This window comes from Carlito syrichta, unplaced genomic scaffold (genome assembly GCF_000164805.1).
Source record: "Carlito syrichta isolate Samal-C Ts95f unplaced genomic scaffold, Tarsius_syrichta-2.0.1 Scaffold302610, whole genome shotgun sequence".
Taxonomy (NCBI): domain Eukaryota; kingdom Metazoa; phylum Chordata; class Mammalia; order Primates; family Tarsiidae; genus Carlito; species Carlito syrichta.
This window is the reverse complement of record NW_007246706.1, coordinates 341,239-366,310: the sequence shown is the minus strand read 5'-3', so window position 1 is coordinate 366,310 and position 25,072 is coordinate 341,239.

Sequence of the window (25,072 nt, the reverse complement as noted above, 5' to 3'; positions counted from 1 at the left end):
ATCCACTCACCTCAGCCTCCCAAAGGCGCGGGATTACAGGCTGAGCCACCGAGCCCGGCAACTAACACATTTTATTTAGAGATATAATAATAAATAACAAATTATCAGCTAAGAATTGAGAGTGTTGGTTTCTAGTAAGAAAAAAGGAAAAGTTGGCAATTACTGTTTTTCACAACACAATTTGTGGTACTATTGAACTCTACTTAACTATTATATGTGTATTCATAATTTTTCTTTGAAAGCTAAATGACATAATGACATATAAACTTGCAGGAGGCGAACAAAATGAAAGTCATAAATAGTAGCGTTTGTATTGGCAAACATTAAAACAGCAAGTTCATGAAAGATGGTGAAGAATTCCACCAGAGACAGGAAGTCCCAGTACCCAAAAAACAAGAATTTTGAAAGAAAAGAAATGAAAGATTTAAAAGACTGAATGGATTCTTAGTGTCACAAAAATGATAGATAAGTATTGCATGCCCTGGCTCATAGTGAAATTTAAGGTTACTAAAGGCAAATAAAATTTTCTAAAAGCCCTAGAAATAAAAGATCATGGAGAAATATTTTCAACATATAGAAAAAAGAACTCTGATTTTAGAACATTCTATCTTCCTAGACTATCATTTAAATGTAATTGTGAAATCAAGACATTTTTATGCATTTAAAATCTCAGCAGTTTTGTGTAACAAAGATCCTCTGAAAACATTTTTAAAGGAAATATTACAATAAAAAATAAAGTACTACTAAAAACTTGGAAAAAAATGAGTAAACTAACTAATGAGTAAACTAAAGTAACTTAGTAAAGTTATTGTGGTATAGAACAACAAGAACAAAAATTAAATTTTTAAAAAAGAAAACACATTGAAGAAAGTGAAAGAGAGTCAGAGAGAAAGAAAAAGAATGCAAAGCTATTTCAACACAAAAATAAAATTTTAGAACTTAAATTTGACCAACATAGTAATACAACTAGAAGTGGAGAGATGAAAGAAAGTATTTATCTAATTTCAGGATATATACAGATATTGATAAGTCATAAAATTGGCAAGAAAAATTAACCTTGCATATGCCTTAAAATGTTAGTGACAAAAACACAAAAGAGAGAAATATATATATATAACATTTTAATCAGCTAAAGAAAACTTGATTTATCCAATGTGAAGCAGAGAAAGATAAAAAACAAAATATGTGAAAAAATTTAAAATAAAGTAGAATTATAAAGTCTCAATACAGCAACAAATATAACATCTATAAATAAATTCAGCTCTCTAGTAAAAAGACACAACCAGATTAGATTTAAAAAGCAGTATCAGAGCAATGTAAAATAAACTTACAAATTCTATAGCACTTTTTTTCTAAATAGGAAATATAGCATTTTCAGTAATAACAAACCCTCTACAATACATAGGAACTAACAAAGAATTCACAAGACTCCTTCAAAAATATTGCAAAATTCTATTGACAGACATAAATAATCTGAATATATGAAAACACACTTTGTGCTTGTATAAAGAGTGACCTAATATTATTGACTTCTTTTCTCCAAAAATTAATAAAAGCAATGCAATCACAATGAAAATCTAGCTAGATTTGCTTTGAGTGATATAACATGCTATTATAAAACCAAAATAACAGCTTACAGATCTATGAATAATTATTTTAACTTTTTAAAAACTGAGCAAAATTGGTGAGGCAGGTTAGCACATAGCCTACTAGCGTTGAGACCCACTAAAATTCTTAAGCAAAGCAACAAAAGTATAATCTTAAAATAAAAGTATATATATATTAATAGGTTTTGATACATCAAAATGAATTTATTTTTTGAAAAAAGAAGATCTTAGACAAAGATAATAAACAATGACAATATGAAAGGTATTTGCACATTTAAAACTAACAATAGAATGATATATGATGGCAGGTAGGAGGAATTACTTCAAGAAAATAATATAACCAGAAGAAACTCAAAGTTTAAAAATAGGCATTTAAGAAAAGAGGAAGTTAAATGTCAAATAATTATATGAAGAAATACTCAATTTCATCCATAATGAGAATAAAGCAAATCTAAACAATGAAACTTTAAACCGTAAAGATTGAAAAAAATTGAGTGTTGGTGAGGATATGGGAAGCAGAAAACACACCGTTCAGCTAATGCTTTGAAGAATGTTGTAATCATCTAGAGAATAATGTGGCAGTTCTTAAAGATATGAAGGAAAAGTATACTATCCCCAGAAACACCTCCACCAGAGTTTCTTCTCCGAGGAAATTATCAACTAGAGACATACAAGAATATTCATATTACAGAGGAGTTGGGGACCACCTAGATGTCCTTCTGTGGGGGTATTAAACAGGATAAAGATGGTGGATACACACTCCAGAACATATTCTGTGTAAGAAGACAGAAGAAGTTTCTTAAGGTGTGTTTTAAGAACAAAGATATGTCTTAAGAACAGTGTATAAAAAAGATTTAAAAAAAAACAAAATGGGATCTATGGCAAAATACTTTTATGAAAATTTAAAATACAAACAAAAATATCATTACAAATTATACATATTAAACTATTGTCCATACAGGGGAGAGAAATTGAAGAATAGTATGAAAAGAAATGAGCTAATAGAACTAGAGAGGGGTCTTGACAGGACTAATGCTGACTCTGTGCCATGAACTCAAAAGACTACATGCTAGCTGAGAAAGAAGAAAAAGGAGAAGGAGCGGGCAAAGGAAAGAAAAGAGGAAGATGATAAAGCACAAACTTAAAAATACAAACCTGTACATCCTATCATTTTTTGATTAAGTTAGTCTAGTTATTTTCAAGTTATGACAAAATTTTTGCATACTTTTATTTTCTTACTCTTGTAAACCTAAGAAGTTCCCAGAACACCCAAGTGTCTACCACATAATAGTGACTATAGATGCTCTTTTTTGACCCAAGCAGGGAGTCAAAGACCTAACAATGTACTGAGGACATTACTCTCATAGGCCCTAGGACTCAGTTGTTATGTGCAAGAAATCTGGGGTCCTTGAGGCAATGTATTAACGGAGCCTACAAAACAATTAGGCCTTGGACTAATTTAAGTAGTAATATCTCTGATCTTTGGATGTATTATCATAGTTCCATCTTATTACTAAGAAAAGCCATAGTTGTCTAAAATATATTTTTGTTCAAAGCCTTAATTCTTTTTTTTTTTTTTGAGTTGGAGTCTCACTCTGTTGCCCAGACTGGAGTGCAGTGGCCACTCCCGGCCACTGCAGCCTCGACCTGCTGGGCTCCGGTGATCCTCCCGCCTCAGCTTTCCAAGTAGCCGGAATTACAGGCATGCGCTACCACGCCCGGCTCATTTTTTGATTTATTGTAGAGATGAGGTCTCGCTACCCAGGCGGGTCTCGAACCTGCGGGATCAGGCAATCCACTCACCTCAGCCTCCCAAAGGTGCGGGATTACAGACTGAGCCACCGAGCCCAGCTAAAAACCTTAATTCTTAATTCCTTCATGAGACCATTTTTTTAGATTTGTATAATAAATTGCATTCAATAATCACTGTTGCATGGTTATGCTTTGATACTTGAGGTTTTAGACTCCAAAATAAGTGGGATGCCTTCATGAAAGGATTTCCAGTCTCAGACAAAATTTGGTGTGGGGCGTTTAAAGCAAGGAATAGAGACAGAGGAATTTCAGAAAGCAGCAGAAATGTCTTAAAGTGACATTATATAAGCAGACAAAGGCAGGAAGGCAGACATTTGCAAAAGTGGTAAATGCCGTGAGAAGACAGGAAAAGATAAGCGTTAAGAAATAATAACAACAAAAATAGAATGAGGAAATGAAAAATTAATAAAATATTTGCTCAGGTAAATGTACTCCTTTCATTCAACAACATTTATTGATTGCCTACTCTGTGACTGGCTCTGTGGGAACACAGCTGTGAATAAAACATTACCTCTGAATAGTCTTGTGTAGAAGACAGCATAAAAAAAAGAATGAAGATTCAATGTGTTAAATGTGATAATAAGGGTATAAAAATGCTATGGGAAGACAATGGAGAGAGTAATTAATTCTCACCACAGGGATTACAAAAGGATTCACAGAGTGGCATTTGACCCCCATTCCAAAAGGAAGAGCAAAGATTAATTGAGGATAATCATTGAGTAAATAATATATTCTTATAATATTATATTTTGCAGTTATTAAAGGCTCCCCATATTAGAATCACTTCTGGCTAATTTAAATATTTAAATTGTATTAAAAAATCATTGTGAGCTAACTTCATTTTGTATGATGCTTCTGATGAAAATATAATTTTGAAAGATGACTTTTTAAATGTATTCTTACCAAGATGTTTGACCAAATATTTTCCCCAAATTGACCTAAAAATGACTTCTCTTTTAATAATAAGAATACTTATTTCTCTCAAAAATAAGACTTGTTTCATTTGAACTTAGCAATTTTTAGATCATTTAATGCACAATTTAAAATAAACAATTTTTGATCAAATCCCCAAAAGCGAATGCCATAGAAACTAAAATAGATAAGTGGGACCTCATCAAACTGGAAAGCTTTGGCACAGCAAAATAAATCATCAAGCGATGACTGAGAAAAAAATATTTGCTAATTATGTATCTGACAAGGGCCTAACATCCAGGAACTCAAATGAGTCATAAGGGAAAAACAAAAACAGTCCTATTAAAAAGTGGTCAAAAAAACATAGATCATTTTCAAAAAAAGATATACAAGAGCCAACAGATGCATGAAATAAAAGTTCAGTCTCACTAATCATTAGATAAATGCAAATCAAAACCACAATGAGATACCACCTAACTCCAGTAAAGATGGCCCTCATCAATAAATTAAAAAAAAAAAAAAAAAAAGCAGATGCTGGTGAGGGTGTGGAGAAAAGATAACACTTCTACACTTTTTGTGGGAATGCAAACTAGTTTACCTTCTATGGAAATCAGTGTGGCAATCCTAAAAGTACTAAAAGTCGACCTTCCATACAATCCAGCAATACCTCTCTTGGGAGTATACCCAGAACAACATAAATCATTCTGCAAAAAAGACAACTGCACATGCATGTTTATAACTGCACTATTCACAACAGCAAAACCATGGAACCAACCCTACTGCCCATCAAAAGTGAATTGGATAAAGAAAGTGGGGTACACAATGGAGTATTAAAAAGAATACTGCCAAAAAGAAGAGGAAAATCATGAAATCTGCAGCAAATTGGGTGGAAATGGTGACCATCATACTTAGTGATCTATAACAGAAACAAAGAAATGAATACCATATGTTCTCGCTCATAAGTGGGACTTGAACATTAATCACATTAGCACAAAGAGAGATCCATGGTTTCTGGACAATGCCAGGGGAGGTGGGGGCGCATAGCATCACAAAAAGTATTGGTTCTAAACAAGGGAAGTGAAGACCAGTAGGAGGTCCAAGTTTCATCTGCACACAGCTTGCTTATATAGCTAATACTGACTTGTACCTCCATATCTATAATAAAATAAAGTTACTTATAAAAAATTATAAAATAAATTTCATGCAACTTTAACATAAATTGCATAATACAATAGTATTGGCTCAGTTTGACTTTGAAGATAATAGAGCAAGTGATGCAAGATCAAGACAATATCATATAGGGTAATACAGCAAAGTGCCTGACAAGCCATAAACATTTTTTGGTTAAATAAATAAATAATAATATACCAACATGAACAATCTGAGCATTCAAGAAGCATTTACTAAATTAATTTAGAATAAGATCAAACCACTTACTGAAATGAATTAATCATCTCTCTGACTAACTCAAATATCTATCAGATCCTGCAGTCAAAACAATTTTCTGTGTAGATGAATATTTAGTCTTCATCACCGTGTAGAAAATAATCACTGACCAAAATTAGCATTAGTAGAGTTGTACTTGAATAGACAGTAGTGGAGGAGGAGAAAAGCTCAATTTTTTTTCTGAGTAACAGCAGTAAATGTTTCCCTAGTCCTCATCAGTGTTTCAATGGTTTAAAAAATGACTTGAGTTTTCATTAGCCAACTTATGTGTAAATAACAGTAGTAGGTTATGTGCTGAATTTTTTCCATGATGAAAGCAAAACCAAAAACATACAGGAATTCTTGTGAGCAAAAAGCTAATATAGAACAGAAACTTAATATATGCAGATGGTATAAGTTGCTAATATCTCTCATTGTTTAATGCAATACCTGTCTTCATTAAAAGAAGACATTAAAACAAATTCAGAACACCCTTTGAAATCGAAACCTAAATGCTTCAACCTGACCTTAAAAATTTGTGCTGAGTTCCTTTTAGAACTGGGAAATTGAGTCCTGAGCTGTCATTTATTTCCAAATTACATTTCAGTTTCCCAGAAGACATAGTTAAAAAGGAAGAAAAAAAAAAGTCATTTTCAGAAACCACAACAGTTTGAATAGTTTTGTTTTGCTGTTGTTAGAATGAAAGGCCCTTTAAGAGATACTACAAGGTATTCTTGCAGGGAGGACATTGAGGATTGAAAGTTGCCTGTCAAGAGAAAGTTTTAATACCTCCCTCACATAAATTAGTTCCTTCAAAAGGCAAAAATATAACATAAAAATATTCATGTTTGGTGACAAGGACATTTCCTTCTGAACTTTAGTAATAAATGGTTATTGCATCAGTGATTTCAAAACTGTCTTAATGTTTTGAAGTTTTTAAAACACATTTGTAATAGATATTCATTTATATATTTTTATATATTTGTTTTTTTATATATTTTTATATATTTGTTTTGTTGGAACATGGTACTTGAGGATTAGTGAAGGAATGAAGTAGGATTTTATTCTTCATTCTGTCAAGGATCAGAGACATGACCCACTCAAACAGGTTGGCCAAATTTCCACGTTAGCAGGCTTCCCACAGGTGCAAGTTAGTGATCATAGGGCCCATAATGCAAGCAGCAGAACCTACTGGCTGTCACAAGCAAAAAAGGAAATTGCTGAGAGAATATAAATTCTGCAAATTGGAAGAAGGTAGTTCTGGAAAATGTATGACTCAAAGGGATCCTAGAAGTTAGGTGGTATGAACCTCCTGGCCAAGACATTAACATTGAACAGTATGTCGATGTTCATTGCCACAGTGCACTGCACCTTCATTCAAAGCCTAACCATTATGGGTCCTGTCTGGAAAGGAGGGGTGGAGAATTTTCCAATACAGCTTCTATAATAGAAGCTGGAGGATCCCACCAATCCTATGCCTAGTATAGTCTTTCTATAAAGCAAACCAGATATGAGATGTCAAACAGAAACAAAAGGAAGAAAGCAAAAGAAAAAAAAGTCCATGACTTTGTTGTTCTTCCTTGTTCTCTAAAAGATATAAAATATGAAGACAAGAGCAAAAAACATAAAAGCCTTCTCTTTTAAGATCACTTTATTATGTTCCAGAATCTCCAACCCTGTTAGAGTTTTGAAGTCTAATTTGAGTGACTAAAATTTATTTGAATATCTTAGATGAAAGACACTTTTCAAAACATCATTTCAATCAACTAGAATTTCAATAAAACTTAAACATATTTACGCATATTTTATAAATGACAACATGACATAACTGCCAGATAACATGGGAAAGAAACAATACACTAATCAGATATTCTGTTAGCATAGTATCCATATCTTTGGAAAGGTAGAGAATGACTTGGAGTATGATACCTTATTTTAAGGAAAATGATTGTCATTAGAATAAATCTGTTTTACTGTAGGGTAAATATATGCAAAGAGAGAAAAATTTTTAAAAGCAGAATAAATCTCTGATATGTAGACAAAACAGTATAAAAATGTGAAACTGTTAAAGGTACTAAATAGCATACCAGTCAAAACTGCCTTATTATAGATTTTAAAAGGTAAATATGTAGTATAGTTGCAGTTCTTTGAAATTAATTGTAAAGGAAATCCACCCAAGACATAATTTTCAAACATTTTTTCTTCTTTTCTTCCAGTGGCTCTTCAAGACTGCTCCAGATGCCTAAGTTTGGACATCCAAGCATAGATGCTCAACTTTTTCATCTGAAAAATGGGAAATATAATCACATTGGGTTGAAATGAGGATTAAATATAACACCATAAGCAAAGCACTTGAAATAACTCCTGACATATTGTTAGGAACCCAATAGATGTGAATAATTATTATCCCCTAAGTAAGAAATCCAAGTTCAGTGGACTTTAGTATATTAAACATTGTAAAATTCTTCATAATTATTATACCTTGATCCTTCCTAAAGTGCTTGTCAGGAGGCCTTAGTGATGAAAATCATTTTAGAGTTTATGTTCTACATCTTCCTAACACACACCAAAAATCTCTGGTTATGTGAAGGTTCACCAGTTACTTCAAAGTACGTATCTGCCTTAGCCAGCTATTCTGATCCATTTCCAAGTTTAACATATTTTGGTTATTTAAAATGTTGAATTCAATCTTTTTAAAAGAAATTGGACCTGATCTGCACCTGGCATTATTTATTACTCCAAATTATTTGACTCACATCCAGTTTCAAACTCTCCTCTGCAAAAAGTACTGGCACACAGAGAAAAAATATATGAAACTATTACTTGTTATAATAATACACTTTCTCCTTTCCTGAGCTCACAGCCCTATGCCCGAGTCATAATTTCAAAGTGATGTGGGACACAGTATCAATCTGATGATTGCCTGCTCATTGTTATCAAAGAGTTTTCAGGGAAGAAAGAATAATTCTTTTATAAATACAAACCAAAGTGAAAGAAAACAGATTTAAAGATGCATTTTTATGACAAATGAAATGTCACATTACCTGAACACATAGCAGATGCTCCTAGTCATTAAAATCATATGTAGAACAATCTATGAACATTAATAGCCTCTTGTGATTCTTGCCAGCCGAAGTTCTATAATGAGTGCATTTTCCTCTCGAATACTCTGAAACTCATCTCCAGCTTATACTTAGTTTTATTCAGTATGCTCGACCTACAAATATTCCAGCTGTTTCTACAAGGAACCGTGAGAAATACTTGTTATCAAAACACTATTAATCACTACTCTTAGACTTGAAGAATAAGTAATTTTTACTTGTGTGTAGGATAAGAAAACTGTGGAATCATAGAATGTAGAGTTAAATGAAAACTTGAAAATATTCTAGTTCAACCTTCTATCTAAAGCTGGCGGCTTCTGTACAAAACACTCCCAACTTGCAACATAACTCATGCTATTTGCAAGTATCTTTCCTTTGAAATTGGGCTTAATTAGGTTCAGTTTTCCTTACTGAAACTTCTGGATCTGCCCTACAGTGCTTCACAGAATGCATCTAATCCATTTCTTATATGACATTCCATAAAAATGTGAAGATGATGATTATATCACCCCTCTTCCTCCAAAATATATTTGAAATATAGACAAATCTGCTTCATTTTATTACACTTCCTTTGTGCAGATATCACGTTTTAAATCAATGGTTTTTGGCAACCACATGTCAAACAAGTTTATCAGTATCATTTTTCCAGCAGTATGTGTTCCCTACCTGTGTCTGCATCACATTTTGATAATTCTTACAAAATTTCAAAACTTTTTATTTTTATATCTGTTATGGTGAAGAGTGCTCAGTGATCTTTGATGTTACTACTGTAATTATTTTGGGGCACCACAAACCACACTCATATAAGGCAGTGAATATAATAAACGTCGTTTGTATTCTGACTGCTCCACCAGCTAGTCATTTCCCCCACCTCCCCTCCCTCTCCTCAGGCCTATTTCCTGAGACACAATAATATTGACATTAGGCCAATGAATAACCCTATAATGGCCTCTTAAGTGTTCAAGTGAAAGGAAGAGTTGCACATTTCTCACTTTAAATCAAAAGCTAGAAATGATTTAGCTTAGTGAGAAAGACACATCAAAAGCTCTGATAAGTTAGAAGATAGGCCTCTTGTGCCAGTTTCCCAAGTTGTAAATAAAAAGGAAAAGTTCTTGAGGGAAATTAAAAGTGCTATTCCAGTGAACACATGGATGATAAGAAAGCAAAATAGCCTTACTACAGGTATGAAGAACGTTTCAGTGGTCTGGATAGAAGACGAAATCAGGCACAGCATTTCCCTTAAGCCAAAGCCTAATCCACAGTAAAGCCCTAACTCTCTCAATTCTATGAGGACTGAAGGAGGTAAGGAAGCTACAGAAGAAAAAAGTTTGACGGCTAGCAGAGATTGGTTCATGAGGTTTAAGGTAAGAAGCCGTCTCTATAACATCAAGTGAGTGTGAGGCAGCATCTGCTGATGGAGAAGCTGCTGCAAGTTATCCAGAAGATCTAGCTAAGATCATTGATGGAGGTGGCTACACTACACAACAGTTTTTTCAATGTAGATGAAACAGCTTTCTATTGGTGGAAGATGCCATCTAGAACTTTCATTGCTAAAGAGAACTCCATACTTGGCTTCAAAGTTATGAAGAATAGACTGACTCTCTTGTTAGAAGCTAATGCAGATGGTGACTAAGTTGAAGTCAGTGCTCATTTACTGTTCTGAAAATTCTGGGGCCTTTAAGAATTATGTTAATCTACTCTGCCTGTGTGCTAAAAGTAGCCCAATAAAGCCTGGATGACAGCACACCTGTTTACAGCATGGTTCACTGAATATTTTAAGCCCACTGCTAAGAACTACTGCAAAGAAAAAAGATTCCTTTTAAAGTTTACTGCTCATTGACAATACATCTTGTCACCAAAGAGCTCTGATGGAGATGTAAAAGGAGATTAATGTTGTTTCGTGCCTGTTAAAACAATATCCATTCTTTAGCCCATGAATCAAAGACTCATTTCAACTTCAAGTTTTATTATTTAAGAAATACATTTCATAAGGATACACTTGCCAGAGACAGTGGATTCTTCTGATGTATCTAGGCAAAGTAAATTGAAAACCTTCTGGAAAGGATTTGCCATTCTAGATATCATTAAGAATATTTGTGATTCATGGGAGATGTGAAAATATTAACATTAACAGGAGTTTGAAAGAAGTTGAGTCCAACCTTCATGAATGACTTTGAAGGGTTCAAACTTCAGTGGAGGATGTAATTGCAGGTATGGTGGAAATAACAAGAGGACTAAAATTAGAATTGGAGACTGAAGATGTGACTGAATTACTGCAATCTCATGATCAAACTTTAAAAGATGGGAAGTTGTTTCTTATAGACATTAGGAAAAGCACAGTCTTAAAAAAAATTTGTGCACCCATCCATAGCTGAACTATTTATAACAGCCAAAAGGAAGATGCAACGCAAATGTCCATCAGTATGAACGGCTAAATAAATTGTGGAATATAAGTACAATGGAATAGTATTCATCCTTAAAAAGGGACCAGGCATGGTGGTTCACACCTGTAATCTCATCACTTTGGAAGGCTGAGGTTGGAGGATCACTTGAGGCCAGGAATTCAATCCCAGACTGGGCAATAAAGTGAAGCCTCATCTTTACAAAAAATTTTTTAAAAATCAGCCAAGTGTGGTGGTGCACATCTGTAGTTCCAGCTAGTTGGGAGGCTGAAGCAAAGGATGCCTGAGCCTAGGAGGTCAAGGCTGCAGTGAGCCATCATTGCACATTGCACTTCAGCCTGGGTAACTGAGTGAGACTCTGTCAAAAAAAAAAAGGAAAATATGTCTAATGCTACAACATTGGCGAAACTTGAGGACATTATGCTAAGTGAAATAAACCAGTCCCCAAAAGACAAATACTGTGTGACTCCACTTATATGAAGTATGAAAAATTGTCAAATTCATAGAAGCAGTAGTTACCAAAAGATGGGGGGAGGGAAAAAGAGGAGCTGTTTAAGGTGTATAGCGTTCCAGTGTTGCAAGATGAAAAAGTTCTGGAGATCTGTTTCACAACAATGTGAATTTACTTAACATTACAGAACTGCACTTAAAAATGTTTAAGAAAGGAAATGTTATCATGTTACCAAAACAATAATAAAATAACTGAAGTAAAGAACTGAATAGAGTTTAAGAGCAGATTAGACACAGCTGAAGAAAAAGTTATCCAACTGGAATATGATGTATACTCTAAAGTATCAGGAGAAAATAAAAAATAAAGAACAGCAAAAAACAAGCACAAGGTTTAGAAAAACTAAATCTGATACATAAAGAATTAGAATTCTAGAAGGAATGGGGAGAGAGTTTCAGAGGCAATACTTAAGGATTTCAAACTGACAATGATATGCCATACTTTTAAGGCTCACTTGAAACCTCAAGAATGCTAACAACAAAGGAAACCATAATTAAGACTATAAGAGGACTGCCTGAGCCCAGGGGTTGAAGACCAGTCTGGGAAATTTGGTGAGACCTCATCTCTACAATTAAAAAAAAAAAAAAAAAAAAACTAGCCCGGCATGGTGGGGCGTGCCTGTAGTTCCAGCTACTTGGAAGGCTGAGGTGGAATGATCGGCTGAGTCCAGCAAGTCGAGGCTGTGGTGGCCATGAGTTTGCCACTGCACTCCAGCCTGGGTGACAGAGTGAGACTTCAACTAAAAAAAGAAAAAAAAAAAAGGAAGGACAGTCATGATAGGATACATTTCATTGCATGAAAATCATATGGCCATATGATTTGGCATTAAGACCAAAAGTTATACTCGGAAATCATGTCAACTCATAAATCTATGATAATCACATGTTTAATAATTAGTAAATGTATGTTGAAAAGGAAAAAAATGGTACTAAATAATTCTCTCACTGTTTAATCGGGAAAACTTTTTTCTCGTAAGAGTGGCAAAAAAATAAATGCTCATCAGAATCATGAAAGATAAGGTAAGATTGAAGAAATATTAAAGGCTGGGGACAACTGAGGAAAAATCACTCCCAGCTTCATGGCGAATCCTGGATCAGAAAAAGGACATTAATGAAAAGTTGGTGAATAAAAAAAATTCATTAATTAAAACTAAAATAATAAAATGTTAAAAATAAAATTAAAAGTCCATAAGTTAGTTAATATTGTCCCAAAGTTACTTTTCTTTTCTTGATAATTGTACTGTGGTCAAGGTAAGATATTAACAAGGTAGAGGAAGAATGTATTCTTTGATGTGTTTTTTAACCTTTTCTATAAGTATAAATGTATTCATAAGAATAATTTAAAAATAGACATGAGGAAAGGTACTTGCAGCTCAACATAGACTGCCGTGTTCAAATCCTAGCATCCCCACTTAGTAGCAATGTGATTTTGAAAAAATTACTTAACCTCTCTGATACTTATAGTCTTTGTACATAGGTTGGAGATACTAACAGGCTATACTTCATATAGTTGTACAAGGATTAAATAAGTTAACATTAGTAAAGTGCCTGGCATATGCCCAGCACTGTAAAAGTGTTAGACAAAATTAAATAAATTGTTGCTAAGAAGAAGTGTTAGCTAGTTAAGAGTGCAATTAGCTAAAATTGCAACTGGGTAATAAAGTATCCAGGGTCTCTAAAGAGAGAGAAAGCTAGGAAAAATAGGTCATTGAGAGGAGGATCAACTTTGGACAAAAGAAAGAATACTTTTCCACTGAAGCCAGAGGAAAGAATGTGAGGTGAATGTCTAATCGTGTGTATCATTGAAAACAGGAAGTGGAAGTTGAAGGAATTTCTTATCTAAGAAATGCTTTTTCTTTTCTATAAAATGAAAGTAGGATTCTTAACTAAAAATAAGTCAGAGGAGGGAGTTCAAGCAGGTGGCCTGTGTGTGTTTGTGATTGGGGTCAGAGAAACCTGGGGAAGGTATGAAGTCAAGTGATTTTTGTGACATGCTGACAGTGAAGTTCTTGTAAATAGACTGATAATATTTGCTAGATGGAGAGCCGTTATTTATGGAATTCTCTTAGGAGGATGCTCCCAGTTTACAGTTTCTTATGATAAGAAAACCTAGGTTCTATGGATTTATGGGACATGGCTCTCTGGAAAATGTCAAGCAAATTGGGTGACTATTTGAGGTGTAAAATGGAGATATTGCATAATCTAAATGCCCCTTGCTATATAAAGTAATAACCCATGAGCACTTCTTCGAAAATCTGTTCATTACTCTGAGCAAACTCTGTGCACATCTAATGTAAGAATGCCAGATTCTGAGAACCACGCAGACGTCTCAGATCTCTCTGTGCTTCACCTGTGCTTCTTGATTGCTTGTATTCTTGAAATAAATAGCAAAGCTTGTTACTGGAGAAGGTTTCTCATGTATATGAGTTGATTGGGCAAATCCTTTGGGTTAGCTCAATGAGCAAGAAATAGTGGAGCAGGATTTAAGGAAATTCAGTTTAAATAGAGCAGGGCATTGACAAATAACACATAGCTGGGCAATGTTGGAGATTCATACCGGGCTAGAGGCAATGAACGGACAGGACATCAGTCCTCATGGACAGGTCATCAGCCCTCATAGACATGTGGTTTCCCTAGCAGTGCTCAGCATCCTGAATAGAATAAGTGGGGGGGGGGGAGATGGCTTAGCTAATGGAATTGGGATTTTCTTAAATGTCAGTGTCAGTCAAAACTGAAGGATAAAGGAATTGAGGGCAGTAGTTTAAAAAGTGAGAGGCAGAGACAAAATGGTTGAAGTGAGATACAATGTGGCCAAGACTGAGTAATGAAAAGGAATAAAAATATAAGAGGTGTATGGCATAGGCTATGGAGAAAATTATTGTCCTCCCACATCTCTTGAAAAATGTATCTAACCTATGTTTCAATTTCCCCATATGTGAAATAGAATAATAATTCTTATTCACATCTAATGACTTAAATCTGACAATGCATGTAAAGTACTTAGGACAATCTAAGTGCACAACAAATTGTCATTTATATTAAGTAAGTAAAATGAAAAATTATAACATAAAGGGTACCTGATCCTAAATCAGGGGAAGTGGGAACCATTTGGAGGCCCAAACTTCCCCTGCATATAGATTACTTGTGTACCTAATCCTGAATTCTACCTCACATCTCTATAATAAAATAAAGTTATAAAAAAAAAAAGAAAATGAAAAGGTTAAGAGCATCAAGGCCTTGATGAAGTAAAGGCATAGCAGCAGAAATAAAATATTGAAAGAATCTTAAGTTGGTCAGAGGATGGAAAACTAGAGTTGATAGTTTTAAGGATGAACCCATTCCGGGAAATAAAAAAGTCCAGTATGGGGACTAAGAGTTCATGGTGATTAAATGTATAGTCTAGCTGGATGCAGTGGCTCACGCCTATAATTCCAGCACTTCGAGAGGCAGAGGTAAGAGGATTGCCTGAGCCAGCCTGGGCAACTTGACCAGACCTGTCTTTACAATAAATCTAAAACTTAGGCTGGGCTCAGTGACTCAGCCTGTAATCCCAGCACTTTGGGAGGCCGAGACGAGAGGACTGGCTGAGCCGCGGGTTCAAGATGCACCCGGGCAACTTGTCTCTCCAATAAATCAAAAACTAGCCAGGCATGGTAGCACACAACTGTAGGTTCAGCTACTTGGAAGGCTGAGATTGAAGGATCGCTGGAGCTCAGCAGGTCGAGGCTGTGGTGGCCGGGAGCGTGCCACTGCCCTCCAGCCTGGGTGACAGAGTGATACCCAACTCAAAAAAAAAAAAAAATTAGCCAGGCATGGTGGTGCACACCTGTAGTTCCAGCTACTCAGAAGGCTGAGGTATTCTATAAAATGCCAAGCATCCAAATATTTAGAAATCAATTTTTTCTGGTTTTGGTTTCTAATTTTATGGTTGAATTTTTCTAGCTTCACATAATATATTTTGTTATTGTATTATACTTTATATAATATTACTATATCTTATTATATACATTCACACAATAATATAGTGAAACACATTATGGTTTCATATTTTATAAAATTGTAGTCAGTGGATTTTGTCATACATTTCATCAAAATTTTTTGTTTCCAAATTTAAAAAAGAATGGGTTGACAGCTGTTTCTACTATCATTGTGGACTGGTGGCCAAAATCCTTTCTGGAGTTACAGTGACGATAACGTTTCTACTGTTTAACTCTGTCAACAAATCGATATGCTATTGTGTAACATTCCTCTTAAAGTCTAAATGCACTTCACCTTCTTTTCTTGGTTCTGCTCTCACATCTGCCCCTTTGATGCAGAATTTGACCAAGGAAGATTTATTCTCTGACCTCTTCTATTGTCTCCCCCCTAAAATAAATTATTACAATCCAAGTAATACATGCTTATTCTAATGAATTGTGATGGTTAAATTTATGTGTTAACTTGATTGGGTTAAAGGGATGCCCAGATAGCTCATAAAGCAATATTTCTGGGTGTATTTGGATATTTTCAGAAGAGATTAGTATTTGAATCAGTAGACTCACCATTATGGGCTGGCATCATCCAATCACTTAAGGGACCCAGTAGAACAAAAAGTCAGAGGAAATGCAAATTCTCTCCCTCTTTTTGAGCTGGGACATCTATCTTCTCCTGCCTGTGGCAACAGAGCAGGAGACCAGTTTTCCTAGTCTTCTAACTTGAAAGTGGATTATTATAGGACTTCTCAGCCTCCATAATCATGTGAGCCAATTCCCATTGTAAAAACCCCCATAGCTATGTATACATAGAATCTATGCATATCTTATTGTTTCTGTTTCTCTGGAGAACCTGATTAAGAATGCACTAATCAAATACCACAAAAACGTTATGATGAAAAGCAGCAGTATTCCTCCACTTAGTTCCCTATTTCACTTCTATTCCCCAGAAACAACCTCTTAACCATTCTGTTTTAATAACTCTGAATCATGCTTTTCCATACCTTAGTTTACTGATTTAACAGAAAGTTGACTATTTATACACTTTCTTTTTCCCATGTTTGCTCCCTTCTCCCAATGTTTATAATTAGATCATTATCTTCCATTCTCCCATTGCTTACATTTGTCACTTTAAATAATATCCTGAAACCTCAGATTCTTGTTCTATGAATTTTAAGTGGACCCTTTAACGCTCTAAAAAAATGAAGATACTTGGCTCCTTACTCTTCCTTCTACTTTTCTTCCATTACAATGTCCCTTTCATATCTCACCTTCTACCACCTACCTTTTCCTTTTATATTTATTTCTCAGATTGTTAGCATTTACCTTCTTGCAATCACAATCCAGGTTTCTGTGCTTTTTCACAGATTGACTTTAAGTATAATGACCCAGAAACAGCACTTGCATTATCATCATTATGTAAATATTGCTCAAAGTTGGAGTAGGTACTATACTAAGATTGCCTTACTTTTTCTGTGGATCTAATGTTAAGCCCAGGTCCACTTGAAAAAAAGATTGTGGTGGCTTTATAAAGTGTCAGTGTATAATGTGATCAGCTGGGCTGAACTGTGGTTTCCAGAATTCCTCTCTCTATATGATTCATGCTAGGTTGGGCCACCAAGGACATTTTGTGTGAGATTTTGAAGACAGAAGCAAAGAAGTAATTACATTGTTTTTGTGCTCAGAAGATAAAGCAGTGGCAACAGGAGCTGTTTTAGCTCTCACATGCTTGCTTATTTCGTGGCTCACATGGCTGGTGATGAGTAGAAGCCCAGCCTGCAGCTGCCTCATCTTTCCCTAGATCTTTTTTCAGTTTCTTCTTCTTCTTCTTTCAGTTTCTTCTTCTTCTTTCAGTTTCTTCTGTGCCAGATGTGTGTTCAGCTCCATTACAAAAGGTGCCAGCTTATTTTACCAAACACACATACCATCAAAGTGGGAGGTGGTAGGAGACTGTTACAATCCCAGTCTGTCCTAGTGGATTTCAGCTCATGCTGGTGACTTCCAGCACACTTCTGCCACTATTTTACACATCTTCCCTTCCCCATTGTCTGTCCTGCAGACTTCTTTAAGTTCCAATATTGGATGCCAGATGTCTCATGAAAACTAAACTTGTACCATTGTTTGTGTATGTATAACTAATACAAAGATTGCTCCTAACATCAATTTCAAATGGATTGTTTTAACATTCTGTAATTGCTTAAAATTGTTTCACATCTTAATTTGCTTTATATTATTCCTGACATTTATAATTACATTTCTTGGTTCCTCAAATTTGTTACCTTATAATACTTACATTCTTCCTTCTTCTTAGTCATATTATCTGTAGAATTCTCTTTCCCTCCCCATGAAGATCAACTTCTTAGAGTCCTCTCTCTTTCACCTCTAATCCAGGACTCTGCAAACTATTATTCTGGAATTTCTTTGACTTCTTTACTAGTTAGATCAACTATTTCCTGGGTTCGATATCTCCTTTCTTTATGTACTCTCCTGTTTTGCTGAAATACATCCTGTTAGTCACAGAGAAAATGTTGAAGAATACATTTTTTGCATTTTGCATGTTTATTAATGTCTTCGGGCTGAGTGTTTTGGCTCACATTTTGGGAGGCAGAGGCAGGAAGATTGCTGGAACCCAGGAGTTCGAGAACAGCCTATGCAATGTAGCATGATCTTGTCCCTGCAGAAAAATCAAAAAATTAGTCAGGCATGGTGGATTGCGCCTGTTGTCCCAGTTACTTGGGAGGCTGAGGTGGAAGGATTGCCTAAGCCCAGGAGGTCCAGGCTGTAGTGAGCCGTGATCGTGCCATCGCACTTCAGCCTAGACAACAGGGTAAAACTCCTACTCAAAAAAATAAAAAAAATTACTTTCTCATTCTGGTCTATTTTCTGGGAGTTTATTAAAAAAAATTTATACCTTAATGGTCATATTTTAACCCGTAAAGCACTCTTTTATTTTCTAATAGCCCCTCTTGCATGGCCTCTTTGTTATTTAGTTAAGAATGTAACATGTTTTGGTTCTCTGAGTATATTAAAGATACCAGGTACAATGGAAAAGACACTAGATATGAATTAAAGATCTAGACCTTGATTGTTAAACTTGTGAAATGAAGATAATATTAACTATTCCACAAGATTATTAATATCAAATGAGATAATATAGTTTGAAAGACTTGTATATTATAACATATAAAATATAACATTGAAAAGAAATTTAAGGCCAGGCATGGTGGTTCATACCTGTAAACCTAGCACTTTGGGAGGCCAAAGCAGGAGGACTGCTTAAGGCCAGGAGCTTAAGACCAGCGTAGGCAACATACCAAGATACTAGCCCTAAAAATAAAATAAAATAAAATAAAAATTAGCCTGGCATGGTGGCATGCATCTGTAGTCCCAGTTATTTAGGAGGCTGAGGCAAGAGATTCACTTGAGCCCAAGAGTTTGAGGCTGCAGTGAATGATGATCATATCGCTGCATTCCAGCCTGGAGGACAGAGTGAAACCTTATCTCTTAAAACAGATTTGTCAGATTAATACATATCCCTACATGATAAGGTTTCTGACCATGACAATTAAATGCTTTTCTGAATCTTCCTTTATAGTCATTGCCTTCTATATTGTTTCATACACATACAATTTCAGCCACATTACACAAAACAATTTTCTGAGTTATTTTTCTGTGTCCTTTGCTATCATATATCCCTGTCTTACCTTTTTCACATGGTAAATACTGCCATATATCCCCAGTATTCATTTTCCATACCTTTAGTAATAACATCCTTAGTTTTTAGCAAAACACACTTCTTCAAATCTCTTAAGGTTGATTATGGAGATTAACAGAATCTGTGTATGCAACTTTTGGTAAGTGTTTGTACATAAAGAGGACATTTCCTTCTACCCTACTGCCTTCTCCTTTCCCACTGGCTGGAACACAGACACGATGAGTGGACATCGTGCAGCCATCTAGACCTGAGTTGGAAACTACACGTGAAGGATGGCAGAGAAACAGCATAGAAGGAGCACCCTGCGTGCCCACCTCTGGAGCACAATGCTAGTGCTAGACTAACCGTATCCTAATTTATTTTATTGGAGAGTGAGACAATTTCCCAGCTTGTTGGAACAAGGTTATTTTGAGTTTTCTACTACTTGAGGAGCCTAACCCTGACTAACACATTCTCATCACTTCTGGCCTTTTGGCTAACATCAAACATACTAACTAATACACTCCCAGAGGACATGCCACTATTTACTTCTCTTTTATGACCCAGTTAAAGTATCACCTTCTCCAGTAAGCCCTCCTGATCAGGTCTCCTGGATCAGATTTAATGCCTTATCTCTGAAGTAAGTTTTTCATGAGACAAAGAACCCCATTTGTTTTCTTTGCCACTGTATGCCTAGTGTCTAGAACAATGTATGGGGCATGTTAGGTAGTCTTTAAATAGTTGTTAAATATGCATAACACTATGATCCTTAGGAATTTGTGGTTACCCCAACTACAACGTAGACAATTTTGCCAAGCCTCTCCTTCAACTCAAATTACAAACCCACTAGTGAGTAAAAGCATGTTTGCCATATCACCTATTTAGCTCCTTCATATATGGTACATGACTGACAATTCTAAGAACAAAATTAATAACATATAAAAATTAAAATTTTAAATGACAGTATTTCAATTTGTGGTAGTCGAACTACATCAATACCTCCATCCAAAAATAGTGCTTCCTCTTTTCTGATGATACTGAGACAATTTAGTGACAGTTTTTATCAAACACTATAGAGCAAATTGCAGTCTGACTTTTGGCAATTTACTCAAATTTCAAACCTGTTTTTGTCATTCCTAATATGGGGTTTATATTCACCACCTTTGGCATCTTGGACTGTGCTTAACACTTATGTTCAGTAAGTTGCAGCTACAACTCTTGTAACGACTAATAAGAAATGCTGTCTTTAAAACCTAAAATTTTATGTACAATTATTTATTCAATAAATATTTTCTTGGTCCATATAATTTAACGGTGATCCAGATTCTGGGGACACAAGATCCATGCTCATCTTCTAGGAATACAGCCAGGAAACAAGAAATCACAACTGTGATGAGAGCAACTGTGAAAGAAATGCAGGATGTTGTGACCACTTGCCAATGAAGACCCAGTCTCAGGGAAGTTGGACACCACCTTCCTGAAGAAGCTGCCGTCTGCAGGTAAGTGGAATTCTCCAAGTGAAGAAGAGTGGGATGGAAACAGGAGATAGGCAGAGTTATCCACATGTGTGGATACCATATTAACATAACACCATATTAAAAGTCAAGGGGTGAGCACGTGATGAGGTGGAGAAACTAAACAAGGCCACCATGGCTGCGAGTAAGAGTGAAGGAGGGTGATGGGAAAAGAAGTTGCTGAGGTGGGCAGGGGTCATCTTAGGCAGCATATGCAGGTCATGATGAGGATTTGGAAAAGCTATTGCAGGGTTTTAGGAAAGTGAAAGGGACTTATGGGTAGATTTACATTTCAAAAATTACTCTAAATATATTACTCCTGCTCAAGCTAGCTTTACTTTTTAATTTCTTCATACTTTTTGAAACTCAGTTTAAAGGACCTATCCTTGGGGGTGCTCCTTGATACCCCAGATTCCACACTTGATGTTTCCTTTTCAGAGTATCACAAATAGAATAGAAGAGTTAGTAACATAAAAAATATCCTGCGTGTAAATAGGTTACTTTAAAACAAAATCATTTAACGTGTATTATATTTTCTATTTAAATAAATTCTATCATGAAATTTTTGAAACATAATCACCTCTTAATTTTATTTTTAGTTAAGCAAGTTCAAGTCTTACAAGATTTTATTTTACTGTAAATCAATATATGTGGATATACACAAAAGTGTATATGAATGGATATAATTTTAAATATTTAAGACCATATGCATATGTGCTTTTAACATGTATTTTTAGGATAATAGGTACAAGTACTATTTTAAATTATAACATGTTCTATTTGATGCAAGGGACTGAATACACATAAAAGTCATTTACTTAACAGTCTATATTTTGTATTTTAAATATTATCAAATTATAATAAACATATTTTTAAGAGTAAAAATAGTTTACTGAGTTTTTCTCATCAAATCATGGCAGTAGTGCTAAAGCCCTTTTGATTTCCTTCTCTCGTTAGCACGCCTAGCATTTCTTTCAAATATTGACAAATCTCTTGTGAACAACATGTTTTTCCCATATGTAAGATGAACCAATTGATTTTTTTTTTTTTTTAGCAACAAAAGTCAGATTGTGGGAGAAACTGGAAAAAATCTGACATATGAATCTTAAATTGGCAAGGCGAGTGTAACTGAGAAGTAAAGGGTTATGTAAATGAAGGAGGTTAAGACCTAAAAGGTTATGACTCAGTTGGATCATTCTCATTATGGAAACATTAACATAGATGAGTACAATCTGCAGGCCAGCTCATTCTAAATTGCACAACTGCACCCAAGGGAACTGAAATGATTTCTATAGTTTCCTTAAACATAGAGCTAAACAATTTAAGTTTCAAAGAGTTGCTGTGTTATTTAAGAGAACTGTTTAAACTTCAACAGCACAATATTAAACCAAAGAGATTTTTTGATCTATTACTCATTTCCAGAGGGCAATGAATTTATTATTCACATGTTCTGAATGAGCTTGCATCAATCACTACAAGACATTCCATCAAGTTCATCTTGAAAAATGAAATGGCAAATGCATTTAAATTCGCGAAAGTCAATTTTGGGCAATTGACTATAATTAAGAATATTCACTAGGATGAAGTCTACTAGATTCATGAATATATAAAAAGGAGCCTTTAAAACATTAAAAGTTCAATACCAGAGTTAGGATGTGAACATACAACTGAAAAGAATAAGATTGAAAGAAAGGTTGTGTGAGTTTATGAGTCAATGCGTGAGTGTGAATATGTGTGAGTATGTGGGTGTGTGGAGTGTGTGCACATGTATGCATATATAGAACCACAGTTAAGTTTACCAAAAGAATGAATTATAATTCTTTCTTCCTTACCTCCACCCCCCACCACCTTCCAAGAGTGGTATATTCTCCATTCTTTCTTCTTCCATAAAATAAGAACCTGGAATCTTGGGAGCTTATACCTAAATTGTGGAAAATTTACAGAAAAAGTATTGAATTAAAAAGAGCATTCCCAGGAGCTGATGATAGCAAGCAAATTCACTTTCTGAAATCAAGCCTTCAGAGAGAAGGTTTCCTGCCATCCTCTTGAGTGGACACTGAGGAAAGAGCATCCAAGTTTATCATTCCTGAAAGCACAGGACTGTCAATTCAGAGCAAACTGTGTCTACTTGTGAAGCGGGTTTTTTTTTTTAAACCATTAATTGGAAGCTTCAAAAGATGGAGTTTTTTTAGAGCAGTTAAATTTGATGCCCTGAGTTTGCTATAGTTCCAGTAACACCTATAAATGGCTGCTCCCCAAAGAGTATCATATTAATGTTGCTGGCAGGCACTGTTGCCAATTTAATTAATACTTTTCACTGTACAATCTTCAAAAGAGTAGCTCTAAATTTAACCAAAGCACTTACCATGATTTTAAAAAATTAACACATTTGGTTGCCTTTACTCTTCCAACAACTGTACTTGAGTCACTGCCAATTGTAGAGCACTGGTGTAGGTGCCTCAGGAATGTACAACCACTTACAAGAGCTGGAAGAAAAAAGTTCATTCAACTAAAACAAGGCAGAGTAAGCTGAATGCCAAATGTTGGACTCGAGGGTATTGGGACTCTGTGAAGGCAGGGAATATATTCCCACATCTCTTTCACACCATTATCATAATCGACATCCAATCATCTGTCCCTACTCCCTGTCCTCAACAGCCCAGGACTCACTTCTTTCCTGCCCACCCTAGATTCCAGCACAGTCTTCAGTTTCTTCAAATTCCTAAACTACCTGTCTTTTAACAATGTCCACTCTGCAAATTCTCGACGAGAGAACAATCCAAATTTCCAATGCATCTATTTCTAAAATAGGTATTCTTGATTCAAAACAACAACAACAACAAAATCCCCACAGAATAGTAGAGAATGATGCCACTACTACAAATTTAAGATGACTTCAGAGAGGCCTTCAGGACAACTTGTTAATCCCCTGACTTTCCTTAGCATCTCTCTGTCTTGTTCTCTCCAGCAACTATCCAGAACTTCCAGTCCCTGTAAATTCATCATTCACCCTTGACTCTTCACTCCTAGCCTTCACTCTCAGGAGATATTGCCTGAAAATGCAAAATGAATATCAAGGTCAGAAAGTAAGAATTCCCTCAGTGTCTGGTTCTCATTACTTACTTCCATGGACTATTTTTCTTCTGCCTTCTAGCCAAGCCTAATTTTCCATCTGGTGCTCTACAGCTCAACCTGTCTTCTTCAAGATTTTCTTTCAGCAATTTTCAGTTCTTTTAATCTCCAATTTGTTTTTCTCACTGGCTCATTTCCATTTGGTCTGAAAACTTGTAAGAATATTTTCCTTCTTTACAAATATTCCAATCATAATTCTGTGTGCTTTTCTATCTCTTGATGTCACTTCATTGAAGTCTATAATTACTACCTTTTTTCTGATTGTAAAGGTTCATTATAAAATATTTTTAAAACGCAGAAATGTATAATTAAATAAAAGTTGCTGCAATTCTATGGTCCGGAAATAATCATTTTGGTGAACTTTTAATCATATTGTTATAATTCTTCCAGCATTTTATTCTATTCATTTATATGTGTGGGATGTTTTATTTTGTAACAGAATTTTAGTTTATGTAAATATAGATTGAATTCTAATAGTTTCATTCAAATATACCAAAGTATTATGTTTGTCTCCAAGTACTTTTTTCTTTTATTAAATCAATATTTTTCATTATGACATTGTGGGGTACAGTTAAAGGTTAGGTATACAAATATGCTTCATTCAGGCTCCCTTGTTAATAACAGGTGTCTCCCCATCCCCAGACAGATGTTTACTACCATTAGTCCCATGCCCCTTCCCCCCTGTAGTTTCCCACCACTGTCAGTCATTTTCTTATGGTAGTACATTGGATGATCAAGGTCCACTATATGAGTGAGAACATGTGATACTCAGATCTTTGTTTCTGTGAGAGGTCACTCAGTATTATAGACTCTAGTTCCATCCAGGTTGCTGCGAAATTCATGATTTTGTTCTGTTTTTGTTTTTGTTTTTGTTTCTTTTTGTTTTTTGTTTTGTTTTGTTTTTGAATTGGAGTCTCACTCTGTCAACAAGACTGGAGTGCAGTGGCCGCTCCCGGCCACCGCAGCCTCGACCTGCTGGGCTCTGGGGATCCTTG